The 23,606-nt window shown below is 49.9% G+C and overlaps 1 protein-coding gene across 2 annotated transcripts in view; it reads left to right on the top strand.

Annotated features, from left to right (window-relative positions):
• LOC145525154 (uncharacterized) overlaps positions 1–23,606 on the top strand; it is a 371,065-nt gene that overhangs the window by 314,987 nt on the left and 32,472 nt on the right. For both annotated transcript variants that reach the window (XR_014068052.1, XM_081538007.1), the window contains one exon: positions 10,819–11,114. The gene's annotated coding sequence lies outside the window, so the exon portion shown is untranslated. Of the gene's footprint in view, positions 1–10,818; positions 11,115–23,606 lie in introns of those variants that run through there.

The following is a 23,606-nucleotide window of genomic DNA, read 5'->3' as shown; positions in this document are numbered from 1 at the left end:
TGCTAAAACATTAAGTGAAAAAGCAGGCAACAAAATTTCTCATGGAGCGTAATTCCAACTTTATTATAAAAATATATGTGTACATGAATAGGGAAAAAGACTCATAAGGAAATGCATAAAAATGTCAACAGTGGTTATCGCAGAGTTGTGAGAATTAAATATTCTTCCTTTTACCTTAACACGAGGCTCCAGTTCTCAAACCACAAGCAGGTATTCATTTCGCTTTATAGGTTTATATAGATTTTAATTATAAAGTAATTTATACTCGCTGGAAAACTTGCAAGTCCCTACCTCCTCTCTCCCCACTTGAAACCCCATTATCTTAAAGTGTGATGTACATCCTTCTGGACACACACACACACACAAGTACTGCACTCTTATAGTATCACTTTTGTTTCCATTTGGATTTGTATTCTGTTTATAATACGGCTTGTTTCCTAATTAAAGAAATACACATTTACATCTTATTTGTGTTCATATATATGTATATATGGGGGTTTCCCAGGTGGCACTAGTGGTCAAGAACCCACCTGCCAACGCAGAAAACATAAGAGAAGCAGGTTCCATCCTTGTGTAGGTAAGATCCCTTGGAGGAGGGCATGGCAACCCACTCCAGTATTCTTGCCTGGAGAATCCCATGAACAGTGGAGCCTGGTGGGCTTACAGTCCACATGGCTGCAAAGAGTCAGACACGTCTCAGGGAACTTAGCGCACACACATATGTACATGTATATAAGGTTTCTGCAACCTTTCCTTAACTATATTTTGACCATCTTTTCCTAATACTACATGTAGGTCTTACCCCAATTATTTTTAAAATTTTACTTGTTTTTATTTTTGACTGTGGTGGGCCTTCATTGCTGCTTACCGGCTTTCTCTAGTTGCAGCGAGCAGGGGCCACTCTCTAGTTGTGGCGTATGGGCTTCTCATTGCAGCGGCTTCCGTGTTGTGGAGCACAGGTGCTAGACTGTGCGGGCTTCAGTAGTTCCAGTGCGTGGGCTCTAGAGCGCAGGCTCAATAGTTGTGACACATGGGCTTAGCTGCTCTGCGGCATGTGGGAGTTTCCCAGACCAGGGATCGAACCCGTGTCCCCTCCATTGCAAGAGGATTTTTAACCACTGGACCACCAGGGAAGCCCTACTCCAATTCTCTATAACAGTTGCAAGGTATTCCAAGGTGCAGCTGCAGCATGATTTACTTAACCCCATAGGGAGGGACATCCTTAAACAAATGTCTTTGCATATCTGTGCAAACATTTTAGAGGACAGATTTCTACAAACAGGCCCCTCTGGCTGGGTCAATGGGTGTGGTTGGTTTTTTAGTCAGTTATTAAATTAGCACTGAAATAATCATACAGTCTAGGTGAGTAGAAGAAAAGAGCTAAAAAAACTTACAATAGTATGTCTTGGTCCCATTTTACAGATGGAGGAACTGAGGCCCAGAGAGGGCCACTGCTGGCCAAGGTCACACAGCAAACAAGTGCCATTGCCAAGTCTAGCAGTCAGGACAGACTCCCACCTGGGTCTCTTTTCTCCTTCTCCTTCTCTATACTCCCCTGGACTGGGACCCCAGAGACATCTCTGCATCCCTCCCCCCAGGCAGCCGTGTCTTTGTCCACAGCTGGTTTATTGACAGCACTTTCAATGTGTGGCCTTGTGGGTGGAATTATTGGCCCTTAATTGAATTGAAAACAAAAGGAGATTGAGTTTTATGGGGAGCAGGAGGTCCCAGGAGCAGGGGGGTGGTGGCGGAATCAGACGCAGAACAAGCATGAAAGGTTCTGGGAGGAAGCTCAGCCGCAGGTGGGAGTGTGGGCTGCCTCTGCTGTTTATGGAGCTGCAGAACCTCAGGTCAGTCCCTCCGGGGGTCCTCTGTTGTTGCCCCCCCCCAACTCCAGTCAGATGTTGTACTCTCCAGGGGTCCAGGCTGCAGACTGTGTGAAGCATCTGGACTCCCTCCCTTGCAGCGGGAACAAAACAGGACACCTTGCTCCCAGTGATTCAGGCATCTTAGGGCTGGCTGCCCCAGGAGATCTAGGGGAGGGTTAGGGGGCAGCCCCTCACTTTGGGGAGCTGGTCTGGGGAGAAAGCGCATCTGGGTCATCAATCATCTCCATGCCTCTTCATAGAACTCTTGAAAGAAGGCGGGGCAGACAGAGGGAAAGGAGCCCACGGAAGTCCCACCCCCAAAGAGTGTCCCCTGCCCAAATTCATATATTGAAATTTTAACCCTTAGAGCGAGGGTGTTTGGAGATAGGCCTGTAAGGAGGTGATTAAAGTGAAAGGAGCTCATAAGGGTGGGGCCCTGATCTGATGGTTTGTGTCTTATAGGAAGAGAAACCCGAGTACTTCCTCCCCTCTCTCCCTCTCTCTTTCTCGCCCTCATTCTCCCCCTCTCCCTCTCCCTCTCTCTTCATGTCTCTCTCCCTCTCCCTGTCTCGCTCCCTCTCTCTCTTCCTCTCTCTCTCCCTGTCTCTTTCTATTCCTCTTTTTTCTCCTCCCCCCTCTCTGTCTTCCTTTCTCTCTCTCCCTCTCTCTTCATGTCTCTCTCCCTCTCTCCGTCTCTCTCCCTCTCTCTCTCTTCCTCTCTCTCTCCCTGTCTCTTTCTATTCCTCTTTTTCTCCTCCCCCCTCTCTGTCTTCCTTTCTCTCTCTCCCTCTCTGTTCACGTCTCTCTCCCTCTCTCTGTCTCTCTCCCTCTCTCTGTCTCTCTTCCTCTCTCTCTCTTCCTCTCTCTCTCCCTGTCTCTTTCTATTCCTCTTTTTCTCCTCCTCTCTCTCTGTCTTCCTTTCTCTCTCTCCCTCTCTGTTCATGTCTCTCTCCCTCTCTCTGTCTCTCTCCCTCTCCCTGTCTCTCTCCCCTCTCCCTCTCCCTCTCTCCCTCTCTCTGTCTCTCTCCCTCTCCCTGTCTCTCTCTCCCCTCTCCCTCTCCCTCTCTCCCTCTCTCTGTCTCTCTCCCTCTCCCTGTCTCTCTCTCCCCTCTCCCTCTCCCTCTCTCCCTCTCTCTGTCTCTCTCCCTCTCCCTGTCTCTCTCCCCTCTCCCTCTCTCCCTCTCTCTGTCTCTCTCCCTCTCTCCGTCTCTCTCCCTCTCTCTGTTTCTCTTCCTCTCTCTCTCCCTGTCTCTCTCTCTTCCTCCCCTCTCTCCCTCTCTCTTTCTCACCCTCATTCTCCCCCCTCCCTCTCCCTCTCTCCCTCTCTCTTCATGTCTCTCTCCCTCTCTCCGTCTCTCTCCCTCTCTCTCTCTTCCTCTCTCTCTCCCTGTCTCTTTCTATTCCTCTTTTTCTCCTCCTCTCTCTCTGTCTTCCTTTCTCTCTCTCCCTCTCTGTTCATGTCTCTCTCCGTCTCTCTGTCTCTCTCCCTCTCCCTGTCTCTCTCCCCCCTCCCTCTCCCTCTCTCCCTCTCTCTTCATGTCTCTCTCCCTCTCTCCGTCTCTCTCCCTCTCTCTCTCTTCCTCTCTCTCTCCCTGTCTCTTTCTATTCCTCTTTTTCTCCTCCTCTCTCTCTGTCTTCCTTTCTCTCTCTCCCTCTCTGTTCACGTCTCTCTCCCTCTCTCTTCATGTCTCTCTCCCTCTCTCCGTCTCTCTCCCTCTCTCTCTCTTCCTCTCTCTCTCCCTGTCTCTTTCTATTCCTCTTTTTCTCCTCCTCTCTCTCTGTCTTCCTTTCTCTCTCTCCCTCTCTGTTCATGTCTCTCTCCCTCTCTCTGTCTCTCTCCCTCTCCCTGTCTCTCTCCCCTCTCCCTCTCTCCCTCTCTCTGTCTCTCTCCCTCTCTCCGTCTCTCTCCCTCTCTCTGTTTCTCTTCCTCTCTCTCTCCCTGTCTCTCTCTCTTCCTCCCCTCTCTCCCTCTCTCTTTCTCGCCCTCATTCTCCCCCCTCCCTCTCCCTCTCTCCCTCTCTCTTCATGTCTCTCTCCCTCTCTCCGTCTCTCTCCCTCTCTCTCTCTTCCTCTCTCTCTCCCTGTCTCTTTCTATTCCTCTTTTTCTCCTCCCCCCCTCTGTCTTCCTTTCTCTCTCTCCCTCTCTGTTCACGTCTCTCTCCCTCTCTCCGTCTCTCTCCCTCTCTCTCTCTTCCTCTCTCTCTCCCTGTCTCTCTCCCCCCTCCCTCTCCCTCTCTCCCTCTCTGTTCATGTCTCTCTCCCTCTTTCCGTCTCTCTCCCTCTCTCTGTTTCTCTTCCTCTCTCTCTCCCTGTCTCTATCTATTCCTCTTTTTCTCCTCCTCTCTCTCTGTCTTCCTCTCTCTCCCTCCCCCTCTCTCTCTTCCTCTCTCTCTCCCTGTCTCTTTCTATTCCTCTTTTTCTCCTCCTCTCTCTCTGTCTTCCTTTCTCTCTCTCCCTCTCTCTCCGTGCACTTGCAGCAAAGAAAGGCCACGTGAGCACTTAGCAAGAAGGTGACCGTCTACGAGCCAGGACTACAGTCCACACACCAGAAACCAAGTCAGCTAGAACCTTGATCTTGGACTTCCAGCCTCCAGAACTATGAAGGAACACAGTTCTATTCTTTAGGCCACCCGTGTATGGTATTTTGTTAGAGCAATCTGAGCAGACTAAAGTATAGCCCATCCAGGACTTGAACGCAGGGCTCCACATTTCCAAGCCCAGCACTTTCTCCCCTGTCCATTTTTATCCATTCGTCCCTCTGTCTGGTGTGTTTCTATCTGCAGACTGACTCCAAGGCTGAGCTCAGAGGTCATAGATTATTTATTTCTGCTTCCCAGGGTTCAACTCCATGCCTGGCACAGCCTTGGTCCTCAGGGAGCTTTGCTCAATGAATAGATGCATGTTTATAGAAGCAGATAAATATTCATGGAGCCAAGAATGTCGCTGGGAGTGGGGGGCCAGGGGATGAGCATGAAGCAGCCTCTCCAAGGAGAGGTACTCACTAACGGAAGAGAGAGCTGTGAACTGCAGCCAGCGTGGTGGCCACGGAGGGAGGGGAGTTCCAGACAGAGGGACCCTGTGAGCCGAACCAAGGCGACTGGAAAGTCAGAGGCTGTTCCAGAGGAAACAGTGAGTGGCTTTCTGATGAGCCAGAGAAGGGTGGAAGAGAACCGGAGGCTCTACCGGGAAACCTGTGCATGCCAAAGCCAAGGGATGGATTTTGACCCTGTGAGATTTGACTCTCCAACTTGTCTTACAGGCCCTGGAGGGGCTCATGGCATATTCTTATAGGCATATTCTTATAGGAATACAAAACCAGAGGATAAACACAGTGCATCTTCCTGGAGCGTTAATTACCTTCTTAGGGTTAATTATTTATAAGTATATTTATTTGCAGCCTTGCAGCCTCCGGCGTTCCCATCTGAGTTCAAATTTTCCTTCAAATTGCTGGCTGCATGTCCTTGGCCAAATCATTTCACCTTGCTCGAGTCAGTTACCTCATCTGTAAGTGAAAACAAGCACATAAAAACCTGGGCTTGGGTGTTTGTAGCACTTTATGCATGAAAACCCCAGACTGGAAACAACCAGGTCATCCTTAGTCGGGTGAATGGATACATGGAGGTATATCTACACAGCGGAATACTACTCAGCAACAAAAAGGAAGAATTATGGATACCCACATAAACTTGGATGGATGTCAGGCACATTTTGCTGAGGGCAGAGCTTTATGCTGTGTGGTTTCATTTACATTACATTTTTGAAATGACAACATTACAGTGTCTTCCAGGGACTAGGGTCGAAGGGAGTGTGTGACTGTTACAGGGTAGTCTGAGAGCGTTTCCTTGTCAGGGCAAAGCTGTGTGTAATCTCAGTGAGATGGTGTTTTATTCTGTGTGCACAGACGCTCAGTGGTGTCCGACTCTTTTGTGACCCCGTGGACTGGGGCCTGCCAGGCTCCTCTGCCCATAGGATTTCTCAGGCAAGAATGCTGGAGTGGGTTGTCATTTCCTCCTCCAGAAGATCTTCCTAACCCAGGGATCGAATCTGTGTCTCTTGTGTCTCCTGCATTGGCAGGTGGATTCTTTACCACCTGGGAAGGTGGATTCTGAGCCACCTGGGAAGCTCTTTTATTCTATAGCTGTGATAAAATGTCATTGAACTGGATAGATAGATAGATAGATGATAGTATCTATCTCTCTATACATATGCACACACAAATACACACACACAATGTGAGACAGATAACTAATTAGATGGATGGATGGGTGGATGAATAGATGACATTATCTGTCTATACATACATATACACACACAACGTGAGATAGGTAGGTAGCTCGGCAGAGAATAGACATATATGATATTATTTGTCTATACATATACACACAAACACATACACACAACATGAGATAGGTAGACAGAGACAGAGAGAGGTCGATAGAGATAGATACAGATGTAAAGAATGCATTTACAAACTGATAAACTCCAAATAAGCTGTGTAGCACTGTGGCAAAATCAGTGTCCGGTTTGGACAATGTACTGTGACTATGTAATATATTATCATCATCAAGGGGGAGGAAGGGAGGTGTGCATGGGAACTCTCTGGCCTTTTCTGGCAACTTCTTATGAGTTAAACTATTTCAAGCTAAAAAGTTATTTTTAAAATGCAGATAGTCACGGTTTCTACCTTGTGACGTGGATGACACGATATGATTCGTGTAAGATATCTGGGACCCAGGAAATATTCTACATTTGTTGGCTTTTTGGAAAGGGGGGCGGGGTGTTAGAGGCACTGTTTTGGGAGCATCGCCGAAGCTGACTATTTCTCGGTGGAAATTCTTATAAGGCCGAAAGAGAATCCAGATTCAATCTCTGAAGAAGGAGAGAGAGAAAGAGAGAGGCAGAGGAGGGGAGAGAGGGGGCTCTGGCTTGTGTATAGGCCTGCATTCTCCGTCAAGTGACGCCTCCAAACGCTTTGCAAGTTCCTTGCGCAACATCTGTTAATCCCGTGATGTCGAGGCCAGAGCTCGCCGAGCCTGGGAAATCGCTGCCGTGTTTTACTGACTTCCCCGCAGTTGGCAGTTTCCCTCGGAATCGCCGTGTTAATCAGAAACACGCCGTCCATATTGTCAACACTTTGCTTAACCACTTCTATAAATTCAGCATTACTGTTGGAACGGTCCTGGGTTGATGGATGAAATCGGCGGCGGCCCCAGACAGCCCAGCCCCATAAAACAAAGTCCAGGGCGCGAGGCTCTGAAGAGGGAGACACTTGATAGTCACCGGGACACGTGACGGGGCGATGACTCACCTCTGGGCTTGAAAGCATGGCGGGTCCCGCGAGGAACCGGCTCCAGGAGCAAGAAAGGAGCGAAAACACGCGGTTCCCGGGTGGGATCCTGGCCTAGGCGGGGAGACTGTTGGAGGAATCTCCGCCCCGCGGATTCGGGTGATGCCTGGAATGAAGCCCGGGAACAAGAAAAAGCGCAGGAAGCCTGGGGAGAAGGGAGTCCATGAGCCAGCACAACTGGTCCACCCTCGGCCAACCACGCCCTTTCTTTTGAAGCTCGTGTTTTGATTGGCTGGTGGCCTCCAGGGATGCCCCGTCGGTGAGAAAGCATCCTTCCTTGGCACGTGGCCTTCCACATATTCCTAAACTGAAGGTGTCCCCATCAGTCCTTCAGTCTGTCTGGTACCTGCCTGGGGTCACGTGCTGACCACAGGCCTGGGGTCTGGCAGACCCAGTCTGAGCTCTGCCTCACCCTTGGGGCTGGGACATGCACAAATGGGAATGTTCCCCTTCGCTTGTTGAGTACCTACTGTGTGTCAGGCCAGATACCAGGGAGGCCACAGTGAACAAGGTGACTGGTTCATGACCTAAGTGTGGGTGAGCATACACTGGCCAAGTAATTAATGCAGGCCGTCCCAAACATCGTTTGGAGGATTGAGGAAGACTGTCTTGAGGAGGTGAGATCTAAGTAACATCCAGAGGATGAGACAGGAGTGAGGTAAGACAATGAAGAGGGTTCTAGGCAGGAGCAAATGCCCTGCATCTGGGAGGACCGTGGGACTTCCAGGATCTGAATGAAGTGTGGAAGGTTGGAGCCCAGTGCACGAGGGAGAGACTGGGGAGAAGTTTGAGGGACTGGACCCCAGACACTCTCCACGCTCTTGATCCCAGTGGGGAAACTGAGGCCCACAGCACACCAGGGATGTGGGAAGCACCCCAAGGCCTCAGCTTATGCCTTGCAAAGCTAACCAAGATGGCAGTTTGCTTCCACTGTCTGCTCCTCTCCCATCGCCCCTCTAGAGGGGGAAGGCTGGCTGGACAAGGCATATTCCTCAAGACTGAGGCGGCAGAGACATCAACCAACTCTTGTCCTCAGGCGCCTCTTCCCTCAGACGTTCAGACCCTCGGATGGGGGCCAGGCTCCCGAGTCCCAGCCCGAGAAGAGGCCACTGAGGAGTGCCGGCCCTTCTCCTCCCACGCTCCTCCCGGCCCCTGCTCCCCAGGCCAGCAGCTCTCCAGTCCACATCCTGCCCACCTCGTCCAACACTTTCCAAGAGCCTGTTTTTCCAGAAACACGAGTTGAGCAAAACAGTCTCCCTCCCTGAACTTGAGTCTGAAATAATAACCCCAAGAAACACACGCTTTCTTGGAAAACCCTTCAGAGCCTCCTGCTGCCTTTGGACACGTCAAAGCTGGGTTTGTTAAAATAATAATCTTTAGGAACTCAAGCCTCTCAGCGGCCAAATGCCTTGCATAAGAGTATCATGCACCTCCATCCTTGACCCAGAAAACTGGGCCATGAGCTAACGTGGCCCGGTGTCCAGAATGAAATCACTCCCTCTCTTTTTCTTTCTTTCTTTCTTTTTTTTAAAATTCTCTCTCTCTCTTTTCATGTACAGATGGCTTCCTGAATCTTGCAAGGTCTGAGCATCTGAGTGATGTGCTCATGGAGACAGAATGTTTTGAACAGGGCTGTACTTACGTTGGGGTTTGCAGGGGCAGGGGGAGGGTGGGGACTGACTAGGCCAGAGGCTCTGGGAATTGTGAGGCCTGTGAATTTGGTTTCCACTGAGACACTAAACGTCCAGCAGGACAACAAGGGGCATCCAGTCCAGCTGACGAGCTGCGACCAGCATCTCCTTGGTCCTGCCTGGCAGGATCATGGGGTCACCATCTGCCCTTGCAAGGTGGCCACCTTCGGTGTGTCTTCACCAGCTATTGGCAGGAGCAAATCCACATTTCCTAGTTTAGCTGGTGGTGCATAGACTCTTGGGCTCTGGAGATGGGTGGTCCTGGGCTGGATCTCTGACTCCAGTGCTTACCAGCTGTGTGACTTGGGCAAGGGACTGCTGACTTAAAAAAAAAAAGATCCCCAACGTGAGAATTTGTGAGTTAAGTTTTATATGGGGCAAAATGAGACAGGAGACAGCAAAAAATGACAGTAAAATAGCCCAGGAGACAGCATTTCAGATAACTCTGAGAAACTGCTCCAAAGAGGTGGGGGGGGGGGTGGAGGTCAGTATATATGTGATTTTGGTGAAGGGGCAGTACATGCAATCAGTATTTTTTTGAAAAAAAATATGAGTGATCTATGATGATCTTTATTTCTTTATTGCCAAATGGCATGTGGGATCTTAGGTCCCTGACCAGGAACTGAACCCATCTCCTTTGCTTTGGAAATGAGGAGTCTTAACCACTGGATGGCCAGGGAAGTCCCAAACACATTTTTTTTTTTTTTTTTGCAAGTTTCTGCTAGTCCCATGAAGTTTGCTGTGAGTCATGAGTAGCAGACATCACTGGGAAGGATTTTAGCACCTTTTAGTTATGAGGAGATACAAGAACTGGACTCAAAAATCATCTCCTGAAAATATCCAACTATCTGAAGAACTGTTCTGCCAAGTTTTCCCAGAGCATGAAGTGCCTCATTTCTGCTCCCCACCCTGAACTCCTATCAGGGGTGTTGAAAGTCAGCAGCTGCAGCAGCTCATGATTTAATCCTTATAGAGATGGCAAGTGCCAATGGCAAGTGCCAATTTGTAGCTGACAGGACCTTGCCTCTCCGAGCCTCGGTTTGCTCCTGTGTAAAATGGCAATGCTAGGAAGCTCTCGCTCAGGGGCTGTAGATAAAATCCAGGGAGGTGCCTAGGACAGAACCTGCATGCTGTGCAGCGAGAGCCCACGGGGTGACAGGATGCCAAGGAAGCTGTCCACTGCCCTGCTCCGGGTGGGACCCCGGGATTCCCTCTAAGGAGCCCTGGGAGAAAGGAGCCTCTGAAAGGGATTGGTGGAGAGCTGGGGCAGGTCCACAGGCGGGCTTATCTGGCCTCTCACATCTGACCTTCCCTACAGTTGGGCTCCCATCATTGAAAGCTCATTTTTTTCTGCCTCCGAGATCCCCTGCAAAATATTGCCCCCCCCCCGAAAGAGGGATGGAATATTTTTGGAGCATCAGTTACTCTAGAGACTTGACTGCTCTGATAACTAGCCAGGAAAGCACCTACTCTTCACATCCCCATTTGAGAGAGAAGGAAACAGTCCCAGAGAGTTTATATCACTTGATGAAGCACATAGCCAGTGAAAACCAGAGAGCCTGGAAATAAGGCAGGTCATCTGATCTCAGAGGCCCCAGGCCAACCATTGAGCTTCACTGTCCCCTAGAGTGTCCTTAAGCAACTTTTATTCCCATTGCCCGTGTTAGGGAGGAGGTTGCTTATTACCAGCTCTGGGTTCTCATCTCAGCTCTGACCATTGCTTGCTGTGTGGCCTTAAGCAAGTTGCTTTCTCTCTCTGAGGGTCCACTCTCCCATTATGAAAATGGGCATACAGGCAATACCTATGTTTAAGTGGGTGGAGGGACATAATGAGATGATCCATATAAAAGCAACAGACCCGTGGAAGATATTTTAATAAGTAATCTAAATAGTAATCCTCTTCTTTTTCCAGGGTGGATAGATTCACTTGTGGCCCAACCACTTACAGAGTACTTTTGTCCAACCGGATGGAGCTGCCTCTCCTCTTTTTGCTTTTCAACCTTGGCTCAGAAGCTAAATCAATGCTGAGTGCTGGTCCCTGACAGACCCTGCCTTCAGCCAGCCGCCGCTGGACATCCGGCCTGCATTATGGGCGCTCCTCTGCCTCAGTGGGATGTGCTGGCCTGCAGGCCAGACAGCGTCCTCTTCCCTCAGTGGCTCCGGCTCCTAGAGCCCCGACAGCTGCCGCACATCCTTCTTGCAGTAGAGGTAGGTCTGGGGTGCGTCTCTGGACAGCTAGGCACCCCATCTTTGGAAAAGAACACTGGGCTGGGTGTCAAATCAAGCCCCTGGTTTTCAGCCTGAACTTGTGTTATTGTTGTGGGCTTGTTACCAGTTTAGCAGAGGATGCTTTTTAGATCTTATTTGTGTATTTTTACTATTTGGTTGCCCTGGGTCTTTGTTGCTCCACAGAGGCTTTCTCTAGCTGCAGCAAGTAGAGCCTACCCTCTAGTTATGGAGCGCAGTGTTCTCACTGTGGTGGCTTCTCTGCTGGCACACTGTGGGCTCTAGGCACCAGGGCTTCAGTAGTTACGATGCAAGGGCTCAGTCACTCCATGGCAAGTGGGATCTTCCTGGACCAGGGATCGAACCCATGTCCCTTGCACCAGCAGGTAAATTTTTAACCACTGGACCACCAGGGAAGTCCCAAAGGTGTTTTTGATTTGAATTCAATCAAACCATCCAGGGATGCTGTATAGATGTAGTCAGTGCCCTGCCCAGATCTGCTGGGCACTCACTGTCCCCAAGCCCCCTGACCCTATAGCCTGCTACTGCCTTTGCCCAAGCGCTCTCTCCGGGTTCACAGCCTGAGCAGGGGGTCAGGCCAGGGGTGTTGGGGAGCTCACTTTCCCAGGAGCAGCCCTCAGCCAATAGCGGACAGGAGCTGGAGGATAAATACCCCAGCTTCCTTGCCCAGGGTGGGACAACTCTGAGGTGTGCCCTTATGCAGTCCCTGGGAGGTCCCCAGCAGGACTGAGTTCCAGTTGTGCAAAGCAGACCTCTGCTGATACGCACATCTGAGTTGGTGTCTCCCCTTCCCTGTCCCCCTACGCACCCTTCTGTGTGGCCTCCCTGAGTTCACCCCCTACAGGAGCCACGTGCGCTGGAGTCCTCATCTCAAGCTCAGCCATGAAGGAGCCCAAACTAAGACAGATGCATAAAAATGACCACAACTGCTCACATTTATTTTGTGGTGTCTCTGTGCTGGGAGGCACGGTGCTAAGCAATTATCATGGACTGAGCCATTTAGTGACTACAGCAGTCCTAATGGAAAGTCTGGTTATCACATCCCTTTTACAGATAGGAAACCCAGGCCCAGAGAGGCCAAGTAACTTGCCCAAGGTCACACAGCCAGGAAGTGTTAAAATTTCTCTGTTGGAAGAAGAAGTGGGTACCTGGACTCCACCTGCTGACCCCTTCCCACCCACTTCCTCTATCCTTTGAGCGACCCCAGGTCCCTCCAGCACCCACCTCTGGCCCCATCTGAAGTGGGAAGGGGGAGGATTAAATGAGATACAGCTAGTGACACGGCCCGTGTGCTTGTGCTGCATACCCCTTTCTTCTGTCTTGGAACCTATTTCCCAGTTTGTTGTTGCTGTTTAATTGCTAAGTCGCATCTGACTCTTTGCGACCCCATGGACTGTAGCCCACCAGGCTCCTTTGTCAATGGGATTTCCCAGGCCAGAATACTGGAGTGGGTTGCCTTTCCTCCAGGGGGCTTTCCTGACCCAGGAATCCGATCCAAGTCTTCTGCATTGGCAGGCCACTTCTTTATCCCTGAACTGCCAGGGAAGCCCTCATCCTATCTGTATAGGAGGCTGGAGAGGCAGCCTAGCGTCAACAAGAAGCCAGGCTGCCTGGGAGTGAAGCTTTATTCAGCCACTGATGTGCTGTGTGACCTTGGGTGAGTCTTAGGGCTCCGTCCCCCTGTTTGCAGAATAGAGATATTTGTCATAGGAGACTAATGGTCTATAGAGACAGTGAGGTCATCAAGGAGGTGACCTTTGCAAGGCGCTCAGAACAGCACTCCAAACTGTTAATGGTCTAGGTCACAGCTTGTGCAGCATTTCGTCTTTCCAGGTCTTGGGATTCACAGCAGTTAAATGGAGACAGCGCTATCACTTACTGCCCTTTGTGCTCTGATGAAAAGAAAATAATGCAAAGGGCATGCCTCAAACACAGTAACTACTTAGTAACTGAAGTGTCTTAATATTGATATTTATTCATTAATATTAGCTAATATGAACTAAGAATAACTTGCTGTTGTTCAGTCTCTAAGCCGTGTTCAACTCTTTGCGACCCCGTGGACTGCAGCACGCCAGGCTCTACTGTCCTCCACTATCTCCTGGAGTTTGCTCAAATTCATGTCCATTGAATCAGTGATGCTGTCTAACCATCTCATCCTCTGTTGCCCCCCTTTTCCTTTTGCCTTCCATCTTTCCCAGCACCAAGGTCTTTTCCAATGAGTCAGCTCTTTGCACCAGGTGGCCAAAATATTGGAGCTTCAGCTTCAGCAATAGTCCTTCCAATGAATAGTCAGGGTTGATTTCCTTTAGGATCAATCGGTTTGATCTGGCTAATATTAACAACTCGCTAATTAATAGCTAGCTAATACTAATTAGCATTCATGTTTAATACTTAGTATTCCTGATCTGACTGTCATAGAAATGGCTACCGGGGTTCAGATCGCTTTCTATGGAGCTGGGCACACCAGGAAGTTTATGTGCACATCATTTCACTTTATAGTTATAGCAGCTGGAGGAGCCAGATAAAATACAGGATGCTCCATTAAGTTTGAGTTTCAGAGCAACAAAGAGTATTTTTTAGTGTAAGTATATCCCAAATATTGCATGAGATATACTTATTTTAAAAACATTATTCATCAAGCCTCTGAAATTCAAACATGTGTTTTTATTTGCTCCACCAAGCAGCCATCACAATAATCCAAAATCAGAGATGCAAAGAGATAAAGTGACCTGTGCAAGGCTGGAAGAGGCAGAGCCTGGCGGGGTCTCTCAGGTCCAGGACCCCTGGGCTCATCATTTTCCTGGGTGGCGCTAGCAGAGGGTGTCTTCTCAGAGTAAGTTGCTCTTTTGATCTGCTGAACCGTTCTCCGTATGTCATGATGGGGGTACAGTCTGCTGGTGTTTTGAGGGGCCTGCTCCGCCTTTCTGATTTCCCCTAAAGACACTCGGGGTCTCTCCAGCACCCCCCTGCCATCTGTGTACCTTGGCTTTCAGGCAGGCCCCTGCTCCACGGTGCACACCCTGGGCTGAGCCCCTGGGTCCCTGTTGTGGAGGGAACCGGACCAAGTTCAAGGCTGGCTGGTGTCAGGCAACCCTGCAGGAAACAAACAGACTCAAGTGGAAAAGGGGAAAAAAAAAATCCACCAATTACTTAATGCTTTCCTGGTGACCAAATATTTCGCCTCGAGTGAACTGAGCTCAGAGATTTGGCTGGGAGAGTGCAATGCAACCGGGGCCAGGAGACGTTTTCTTCGCAAATCTGGAGGGATGGAATTGTTCGTTCAGATCCCTCGAGGTGGGGAAACATCTTGAGGTCAGAGCCAGGAGAGGAATGGGCCCCACCTAGACATGCAGGGCTCCCCCGGCCTCCACTTCCTGCTGCTGACACTCCAGCCTGACTCTTTCCCTCCTGTCCCCCCAGCCCCTGGGTCCAGCTCCACTGCCTTTGTCTAGAATGTGTCCCGTCTCCCGCACAGGCTCCCCTCCTCCGTGAATGTGTCCCCGGCCATCCCCAGAACAGGGCATCTGGATGCTGCTTGCTCCCACTTTACAGATACAGAAACTGAGGCCCAGAGAGGAGAACAGGGTTTCTCTGTGGCCCAGGGGGGACCTGCAAGCCGGATCTCCGGACTCCAACTCCGGGTCCCTCCTCATTGCCAAACATGGTCGGTTTGACAGCAAAAGAGCACCGAGGGTGGGCCCTGCTTCTCACCTACTGGGGGAACCTCAGGGAAACTGCTTGATTTTCCTGAGGCTTATTCCAATGACGGTGCTGGAAAGAAATGAGACCCATGGTTTTGCGCACCAAATTTCTTTCTTTTTTTCCCAGTCCTCCCTCCCTACCTCTCCCCATCCTTCCTCCCTGTATCTCTTTCTTTCTCTCTCTGTCTCTTTCTTTCTCTCCCACTTTCCTCATTCACTCAAAAAAACACCTCTGGACACATCTCTATGCTCTTGTTACCCTAGGACCTAAGGACCCGGAGTGAATGGAGCCCACACCAAGTCTCCAGACTCGCCAACCCCCTGCCCCGCAGTCCAGGGGGGAGAGGCAGAGAAGCAACCAGATACAGACAATCTCGAGGCAGACCCGTGAGGGCTCTTCATGGGGAGTCTGGCGGTCTGTGGGATGACAAGGCAGGAACCACCCCTCCCTCTCTTAGTCCCTGGACAGGTCAGGGGAGCCTTTCCCAGAATGTCATCTTGGATGGAGACTTGAGAGATGACTCAGGATTATCTGGGTAGGAAGTGAGGGGAAGGGAATTTTAGGAATAAAGAACAGCCTGTGCAAAGTAGACTTCCTTGTAGTTCAAACGGTAAAGAGTCTGCCTGCAATGCAGGAGATCTGGGTTCGATCCCTGGGTTGGGAAGATCCTCTGGAGAAAGGAATGGCAATCCACTCCAGTATTCTTGCCTGGAGCATCCCGTGGGCAAAGAAGCCTGGCGGGCTACAGTTTGTGGGGTCACAAAGAGTCGGACACGACTGAGTGACTAACACTTGTGTGAACCACTGTGGGCTTATTCTGGAACACATGCGGGGTCCAGGGGGCTGGGAAGGAGGAAGCAGGTGAGGGAGGGATGAACAGAGCAGTGAGAACGCCAACCCCCTTTGGCTCCCTCCAGAGGGCCCCAGGCCCCCAGCTTTCTCACCAGCTTCTCCATGTGGCTTCACTGGGTCTGGAATCTTCAAAATTGATTTGGACTAGATCAGAGTTGCCAGCCTGCAGCGCTCAGTCTGAGGCCCCTGAACTAGACCAGCTCTAGGAACCCCTCCTGCTTCAAGGCTGGGACCTTGGAGGACAATGGGGCTCAAGGATGTCCTCATCCTCAATCACACACGTGAGCTGAAGCCCTGAGGTTGCTTCATAAACCACAAAGTGAAAGTGTTAGTTGCTTAGACATGTCAGACTCTTTGAGATCCCACGGACTGTAGCCCGCCAGGCTCTTCTGTCCATGGGATTCTCCAGGCAAGAATACTGGAGTGGGGGTGCCCTGCCCTCCTCCAAGGGATCTTCCCGACCCAGGGATCCAACCCACATCTCTTACGTTGTCTCCTGCATTGGTAGTTAGGTTCTTTACCACTAGCGCCACCTGGGAAGTTTAAAGGCATCTAAATAAATCCCCTGATGAAATAGATAAGAAGTATCTCCCGGCCCCCTGAGGAGGAAGGACTCTGAGTTCCCTAGGGACCCCTGGATTCACAGTCAACATCCTCAGGACTACAGGAGCAGGGTGCCAGCTACCATCTGCAAAATGCCAGAGAAGACCCCAGCTGGGGTGATGCGTATGTGATAGGAAACCCAAAAGCTATCACACACGCACACACATACACACACACTCACGAATGCAGTGCACCTCAGATGTTTCAAAGGCACTGCCTCACTGCACTCACATGTTCACCTGGAGGCCACATGTGATGTGTGTGTGTGTGTGTGTGTGTGCGCAATGTCCCCATTTCCCAGAGGAAGAAACTGAGGCTCAGCAAGGTTAAGGATCCTGGTGGGAGACCTGGCAACAGGTCTGGGACCCCACACTGTGTTCACCCTACTACGGCCCCACACATCACGACTCTTCAGAGAGCGGGGATGTTGTCCTCACTGCAGGATCCCCCACGACCAGCACCTCACCCACATCCAAGGAAATTATTCGGGTAACTTGTGTGTGGGTGGGGACCAGGTCTGTCTTGTCCACCCAATAATCCCAGAGCCTGACACAGCACCTCATGCAGAGGAGGCTCAGAGTGAACACTTGGGAGTCTGAACCGAATTACAGGCTTATTGAGAATAGTGAGTGAACAAAAATACATAATAAATAGACACAGGGTTAGGTGAATCGTGTCATCAGTTAACGTTAAGGGCACTAGGGTGTTTGGATGAAATTAAAAATATATGGATGGTGGCTTCCCTGGTGGCTCAGTGGTAAAGAATCCACCTGCCAACGTGGGGGACATGGGTTCGATCCCTGGTCCAGGAGGATCCCACATGCCAAGGGGCAACTAAGCCGTTGCGCCACCCCTAGTGAGCCTGGGAGCCACAACTACTGAGGCCACACCCTGCAATTACTGAGACTCACAGACCCTATAGCCTGTGCTGCACAACAGGAAAAGCCACTGTCATGAGAAGTCTGCACACTGCAGCTAGAGAGTAGTCTCCACTCACCAAGCAACAAAGGCCCACCACAACCAAAAATAAATAAATATTTAAAATAAATAAATAAAAATATACGGATGGTAATGGAGGAATGCAGGATAGGTGGATGCCTAGATTTATTAATAAGTATTGATATAAAGGGGCTTCCCTGGTGGCTCAGAGAGTAAAGAATCTGTCTTCAATGCAGGAGAATCAGGTTCGATCCCTAGGTCAGGAAGATCCCCTGGAGAAGGGAATGGCAACCCACTCCAATATTGTTGCCTGGTGAATTACACAGACAGAGGATCCTGGACAGCTACAGTCCATGGGGTTGCAAAGAGTCAGACATGGCTGAGCAACTAACACACACACACACACACACACACACACACACACACACACACAATGATATAAAGGTGTAGGATGAATGAATGAATTCGTAGAGATATAAATAGATCAGCAGCCATCAGTAGACAATGCATTAACAGCTGAGGGGCTGGAAGGATGTATAAATGAATGAGATGGTGGTGGTTCACGTGGGGGTGGGTTATCAGAGTGGCCACCTTTTGGGGCACCCAGAGAGAGCAGAGCATCCCCGGTCCTCAGCCATGCAGCACCCGCCTCCCACCTCCAGCAGAATCCTGCACTCGGGCTATTTTTGTCCCCGCTGCGAAGGGGAGCTATCTTTTTTGGACACAGCTTGTTAGAGGAGAAAGCACGCAGGACCCTTCCTCCCACGGGTGCCTCCTTAGCTGTGCTGTCCCCTCTCTGTCAGGTATCCAGGAATGAAACCGAGCAGAAAGTGCAAGAAACCCATCATAGAAAGAAAAGGAAGTTGGGCAGGCATTCCTGCCTTCCCCAGGGAGACTGAGACCCACAGGAGAGAGGTTGCTGGGGCTGAGCCTGAAATCACTGCCCTCCATTCACAATCCCTCTGTTACTTAGGGAACTCTGGGTGCCGGACTGTAGGGGCACAGCCGGGATCTGCACAGATACAGCCTCTGCCATCTAGTCAGAGAGAAGGACAAGAATCTGTGAACAAAATTAAGTATGGTCTTAGAGTAAAGGAATCAAGAGTGCATTAATTATCTATTAAAAAAAAAACAAAACGTATTTCTTTTTCTTTATTTGGCCATGGGGATCTTAGTTGTGGCAAGTGGGATTTTCAACCTCCACTGTGGTATGTGGGCTCTTTAGTTGCAGCTTGTGAACTCTGAGTTGTGGTGTGTGGGATCTAATTCCCTGACCAGAGATTGAACCCAGGCCCCCTGCATTGGAAGGAATTACCTAATATAGTGGCCCAGTTTCTGTGCCACTGTGTGACTCTGACTTAGGGTTTCCCATGAAGTTGCAGTCAAGATGTCAGCCAGGGCTGCCGTCTCATCTGAAGGCTCAACTGGGGCTGAAGGGTTCACTTCCAAGGTGGTACACAACCATGCCTGGCAAATTCCTGCCGGCTGTGGGCAGGGGGAGCCTCCGTTCCTTCCACATTATACATCTCCAGGAAGCTGCTTGAGCATCCTGACAGCATGGCAGCTGGTCCCACTCTTGTGAATGATTCAGAAGAAAGCAGTGGGAAGCTCCAATACCTTTTATGACCCAGTCTCAGGAAGTAACCCACTGTCCCTTTTGCCACATTTTTTTCCTTAGTAGTAAATTGCAGAGTCTAGCCCACACTCAAGGGGGAGGGGAATAGAGCTTTGCCTTTGGAAGACAGGGGTGTTGAAGGAGATGGGGTTGAAGAGTCAGAGCAAAGCTCTGTAGACGGAGGTGCACAGGGTGGATTCTGACCGGCTGGAGACCTATTGAGTGCTTGCCTGTGTCACTTTGTAACAACTCAGGAACCTCATGCGGGAGGTTCTCTTGTTATTCTCAGGGTGGAAGTGAGGATGCTGAACAACAGAGGAGTTAAGGAAGATCACACACCCATCCGTGAAGCCAGAGCTGGGGATTTGAACTCAGGCGGGTGGCCCAGAAGGCAACGATCCTAAATCCTATACAGGGAATGTTGCCTTTAGCATATATAGAAATTGGGGTGAAATTGCCCCTGAGGAGACGAAGGCAAAGAAAAATGGGGACCAAGAGAGGGAGATAAAAAGTGCTAGAGAAGATGGGGACCCAGAGATAGAGTAATGGAGAAGGACAGCAGGGGAGAGAGAGGGGGATGAGGAACGGGGAACCTTTAGGACCACAGACACACGGAGGAGGAGGGGAAAAGAAAGCAAGACACAGACAAGGAGACGGAGGGAGGCGGAGGGTCTGCATGCCTGGGGTGTGAGTGTGCGTGGTGCCTGTGCTGGGTGGTGCCAGGGCCCTGGCAGCTCCACCACTCACCCCTCCCATCTTCCAGGAGAGCTGGGGGAGGGAGGAGAGGAAGCTGACAGGAGACAGTGCGATTCCAGTAATTCCAGATGAAATAGCAGCCAGAGCGCTTGCCTGCCAGGAAGTCGGGGCAGAGCGGCCAGGGAGAGGGAGGGGATGGCCAGAGAAAAGTTTAGCAAATAGCTTTCTGATTCCCTCCTGCTTATTGCCAGGAGACCCTAGATGTGGCAGTGGGGAGGGTGGTTCTGAGCTTGGGCTGGAGGAAGGACAGCTGGATGGACAGCAGTGCCCAGTGACCGGGGGACACCTGTCTCCACCAGCCTACGGGAGGCTGGAGGCTCCCCAGTGCCCTGGCAGGGGACCAGAGGGCAGCAGAAAGTGGCTTCAAACCGGTAGCTCACCTTGCACAAAGGAGAGTGGGGTGTTGAGGGAGAAAGGGGGGATCTGATCTTCCCTAGACACCTACTGTGTGCATGGACCCCCTACTGTGTGCATGGACCCCCTACTGTATGCATGGACACCTACTGTGTGTATGGACCCCCTACTGTGTGCATGGGCCCCCTACTGTGTGCGTGGATACCTACTGTGTGCATGGACACCTACTGTGTGCATGGACACCTACTGTGGGCACGACGGGTCCCTTTGCCCTTGGCTCAAATAGTGCCTACCCAAGCTCCTCACACCGTCTGCACCTTGTCTCGTTCACTCCCCTCCCTGTCATCCTCCCACAGCATTAGGTGCTCAGTAAGGTCGTCATTTGCAGCCAGAAAAAGTGGAGCTTAGAGAGGGCCTGTCACCTAGCTGGAAAGTGGCAGTGAGCGTCCAAGCAGCGTTAAGCCCTCAAACAGTGCTACCCTGAGCATCTTAATTGAGCCCTTACGTTCCAGGGGTGAAGACACCATCCCTCCTCAAGATGAAATGTACAGAAAAGTTGGGAGAACAGTGCTCATACTTACCTTCACTTTATTTTGACCTGTGTGCTTTCTCTTTCCTCCCTTTTTCCCTCCCCAACCCTCCCCCACATTTAAAAGTAAACTGCAGACTTCAGGGTCAAGTGAAGTGTTAGTCACTCAGTCGTGTCCAACTTTTTGCAACCCCATGGACTACAGCCCACCAGGCTCCTTTGTCCACGGGATTCTCCAGGCAAGAATACTGGGGTGGGTTGTCATTTCCCTCTCCAGGGGATCTTCCCAACCCAGGGATTGGACCCGACCGAGTCTCCTGTATTGCAGGCAGATTCTTTACGATCTGAACCTCCAGGGAAGCCCCGCAGACCTCAGGGTACTTACTCCTAAGTACTTCAGCAGGCACTAACTAAGAACAAGGAGCATCTCCTGTAATCACAGCACAGTCACTATGCCCAAGAACCTTCACACCAATGCGATTGTGATGTTACCTAACATGGAGCTCACTTCCAAGTGCATCTAGTTGTCCCAAACACGTCCTTGAAGCGATTATTTTTTCAAACCCTAGGCTCACACATGACACTTGGTTCACTTGTTTTTTATGCCTCTTTCATCTCCTTTTATCTAGAACAGAACCTCACTGTTTATTCTTCCTTTGTTATGACATGGACATTTTTGAACTGTCCGGACCAATTGTGTCGTAGAGCGTCTCACAGTCTGGGTGTGTTCAGTTGCTTCCTCGCTGTCAGATTCAGGGCAAGCCTTTCAGACAGTCTTGTCACAAAGGTACATGTGTGCCTCCCACCTCCTGTCTTCCAGGAACACAGGATACCACTTGGGCCCATTACTGGGGGTGCTATGATGGTCAGCTGGTTAAGGTGGGCTCTTCCTGGTCACCCGTTTCCCTGTCTAAATAATACAAAAGCGACATCGGGGGGCTGGCTCTGTTAAGTGACACCTGGGGACTGGGTCAACATTCTCATAAATTGGTAACCCTTTACCCAGTAGGACTTTTTTTTTTGTATCCATTAAATAATCTTTGCCAGAATCAAATATTGCAGTGGTCGCAACGTGGAGATTTTTGTTTGTTTGTTTATCATTCTTTTTCTTGCACTTATTCTTTAATATTTTTTTGGTAAAGAAGAGTTCCCCACTGCCTCTCCCCTCTTTCATTTGCATGTCTTCCTCATTCTTGGAGCACTTTCTTACTTCCTGATGTAAAAGAATGTTCCAGGCTCATCTTGCATTTTCTTTCCATCAGTCCTGAAGTCAGCCATTTCTCTGAGACCACCCACCTCCTTTCAGTGGAGAATGGTGTTTAGAAAGTATGATGTGCGTCTGAAGTGTGCTCATTCCTTCCGGGATGCCGCTGCTGCTGGGATCTCCCAGAGGAGAGAAGAGGCACGTGAACTCATTGTGATGCCACCAGTTCAAATCGGTCATCATTAGATTCTTCCTCACATTTCACAGATTCCTTCCTGTCATCTCTCTGATTCCACCGTTTTCCCCAAATATCAACATATATGTTCATCTGTTCTGTCCTACACACCACATGAAATAGTTTCAAAATCACACCAGTCCAACTATCAGGGTCACCCTGTTCTTTAAAATTTAAAGTGTCTTTGCAGTTTGTCTTGCCTTTAGAGTATATTCAATTAAGTTGTTGTTGTTCAGTCACTAAGTCGTCATGTCCAACTCCTTGCGACCCCATGGACTGCAGCACATCAGGCTTCCCTGTTCTTCACTATCTCCCAGAGTTTGCTCAAACTCATGTCCATTGAGTTGATGATGCCATCCAGCCATCTCATCCTCTGTCATCCTTTCATCCCCTTCTTTTCCTACCCTCAGTCTTTCCCAGCATCAGGGTCTTTACCAATGAGTCAGTTCTTCGCATCACGTGACCAAAGTATTGGAGCTCCAGCATCAGTCCTTCCAGTGAATATTCAGGGTTGATTTCCTTTAGGATTGACTGGTTGGGTCTCCTTGCAGTCCAAGGGACTCTCAAGAGTCTTCTCCAGCACCACAGTTCAAAAGCATCGATTCTTCAGTGCTCAGCTTTCTTATATAGTTGTTGTTTTTCAGTTGCTAAGTCGTCATGTCCAATTCTCTGTGACTGCATGAACTGCAGCACACCAGGCTTCCCTGTCCTTCACTATCTCCCAGTTCCGTTCAGTTGCTCAGTCACATCCAACACCTTGCAACCCCATGGACCGAAGCACACCAGGCTTCCCTGTCCATCACCAACTCCCGGAGCTTGCTCAAACTCATGTCCATTGAGTCAGTGATGCCATCCAACCATCTCATTCTCTCTCACCTACTTCTCTTCTTGCCCTCAATATTTCCCAGCATCAATCTTTTCCACTGAGTCTTATATAGTTAGATTCCTTTGTTTCTATTTGTATTCAATTTTGGGGTTTGTTGTCCTTTTCAACCTTTTTGATTTTTTTTCTTTGAAACTGTAAAATATTTATATGGTTCAAGAGTGTACAAAAATAACTCCCAAGGGACATTCACGCCTATCTCCATTCCATCACCTCATTCCCATTCACCTCCTGGTCTTGTCATTTCCATTCATTTTTAACCAGAAGTGAAAATTACCAGTTCTTTTTCTTTTACAAATTTATATTCCATAATCGTAGTGGCTTCAAATGATAAGCAATTATTCAGCTCCTGAGTCTGTAACTCAGCTGGGGTTTCTGCTGAGCAGGGCTGGGCTCCTTTGTGTGTCTTTGATCAGCCGCAGGTCAGCAGGGATGCTCTACATGGGGGGCCGGGGGTTGGCTGGGATACTGGGAGGGACTAGACCGCACATGTCTTATCTTCCAGGAAGCTAGCTCAGGCTGGTTCTCACGGCAGCGGCAGGGAACCACAGAGAGACAGGAAGTAATCGAGTCCTCCCAAGTCCTAAGCTTGGAATTGACATGACACTGCTTCTGCTGAATTGCATTGGTCCAGGTAGGTTACGTGGCTGGTTGAGTTTCCAAGGGTGGAGAAGCAGACTAACTTCAAGATAAGAGGAGCTACAAAATCACGTTGCTGTGGGTGCATGGAGAACTGGAACGTTTGGAAAAGTAGAATCTTCCTTCGACAAAAACAATTTAG

Source organism: Giraffa tippelskirchi, chromosome 11, assembly GCF_054371585.1.
Source record: "Giraffa tippelskirchi isolate mGirTip1 chromosome 11, T2T-mGirTip1v1.2.pri, whole genome shotgun sequence".
Classification (NCBI taxonomy): domain Eukaryota; kingdom Metazoa; phylum Chordata; class Mammalia; order Artiodactyla; family Giraffidae; genus Giraffa; species Giraffa tippelskirchi.
This window is presented reverse-complemented; position numbering and strand designations above follow the sequence as displayed.